Genomic DNA, 2,046 nt, shown 5'->3' on the forward strand with positions numbered 1-2,046 from the left:
TTCTATCACTGTACTATGCAGATAGCAGGCCCTCAGTAAATATTCCTTTGTGGATTGAACCAGTAAATAAATATACTGCCCAAAGGACAATGCCCATATTCAAGCACAGGGAAAGATCCTTATTTAACTTATATGCAGAGTACATCATGAGAAACGCTGGGCTGGATGAAGCACAAGCTGGAATCAAGATTGCGGGGAGAAATATCAATCACCTCAGATATGCAAATGAAACCACCCTTATGGCAGAAAGTGAAGAAGAACTAAAGAGCCTCTTGATGAAAGTGAAAGAGGAGAGCGAAAAAGTTGACTTAAAACTCAACATTCAGAAAACTAAGATCACGGTGTCTGGTCCTATCACTTCATGGGAAATAGATGGGGAAACAGCAGAAACAGTGACAGACTTTATTCTGGGGGCTCAAAAATCACTGCAGATGGTGATTGGAGCCACGAAATTAAAAGATACTTGCTCCTTGGAAGAAAAGTTATGACCAACCTAGATAGCATATTCAAAAGCAGAGACATTACTTTGCCAACAAAGGTTCATCTAGTCAAAGCTATTGTTTTTCCAGTAGTCAGTTATGGATGTGAGAGTTGGACTTTAAAGAAAGCTGAGCACTGAAGAATTAATGCTTTTGAAGTGTGGTGTTGGAGAAGACTCTTGAGAGTCCCTTGGACAACAAGGAGATCCAACCAGACCATCCTAAAGGAAATCAGTCCTGAGTATTCATTGGAAGGACTGATGCTGAAGCTAAAACTCCAATCCTTTGGCTACCTGATGCAAAGAACTGACTCATTTGTAAAGATCCCAATGCTGGGAAAGATTGAAGGTGGAAGGAGAAGGGGACAGCAGGGAATGAGACGGTTGGATGACATCACTGACTTGATGGACATGAGTTTGAGTAAACTCCAGAAGTTGGTGATGGACAGGAAGGCCTGGCGTGCTGCAGTCCATGGGGCTGCAAAAGAGTCGCACATGACTGACCAACTGAACTGAACTCAACTGGGAAGGCTCCTGTGTGGGTAAAGCAAAATTCATCACTGTGCATTCTTGCTACTGCCCACAAGCAGGAAGGAGATGGCTCAGCTGCTACAGGTCGGATTCAAACCTAGAGATTAGAGTGGGCATTGTGCTGAGTGTGACTCACCTGTGTGCTCGACTGCCAATAAAGCTAATGTGATCAATTGTTTCAACAACATTGGAGGACACATCTAGAAAAAAAGTGATAGTCACTATGCTTCTGCTCTGGACAGTCTAGTCCTAGAACATCACTTAGAAGGACACTGCAGACTGATATCTGGAAAAAGAGGCACCATATGTTTCAGGCTGGCTTCATGGGGATATAACCCTGAGGTTGTTTTAACCCTGCCTGGTGTCACCATCTTGAAATTCTTAGTCATTCTTGAACAAAGGGCCCTACATTTTTACTTTGCACTGGAGACCCAGGCGAAGTATGTAGCCGGTCTTCACATAGGGGAGGAAACCACGGTATATGAAAAATAGCTAAAGAACCTAGGGTGTTTTGCCTGGAGAAGGGAAGCCTCAGGGAGTGTAGACATCCTAATTGTCTTCCAATGTCTAAAGACAGTCACGGAGGACAAGAATGAGACAATTTCTGTGCTGACCCAGAGGACAGGACTGGGACCACAGGGCTGAGGCTCATTTAGGCTTGGGGTTAGTGCTGGCAGGCAGGGGCAGTGGCACTCTGACCTGACTAGAACTATCTAATGGCAAAAGACTCCTGGGAGATGCCAACAGTCTGTGAGTTATTCAGCTTGCAACTACATTCGGCACAGATCACTGTAGAGGCAAACGAGGAAGCATCAGGGTGGAGCTGGATGGAAGGATTCATTAAATCCCTCCCAGTGTTTTGATCCTATGCCTCCAAGGCTAGGCAATCGCCTCTCTAAAGCAGTGTGGAGAGGAGCAGAAGGGAGTTACAGAGAGAGAATTGCTGTCTGGGTTAAGTGGACGCAGACCATGACCCTGGACTTGGAAGAGCTGCAGCCACAGGTGAAAAGAGGAGACTTCACAAGGGACCCTCCTCT

This window comes from Budorcas taxicolor, chromosome 15 (genome assembly GCF_023091745.1).
Source record: "Budorcas taxicolor isolate Tak-1 chromosome 15, Takin1.1, whole genome shotgun sequence".
NCBI classification, from domain to species: Eukaryota; Metazoa; Chordata; class Mammalia; order Artiodactyla; family Bovidae; genus Budorcas; species Budorcas taxicolor.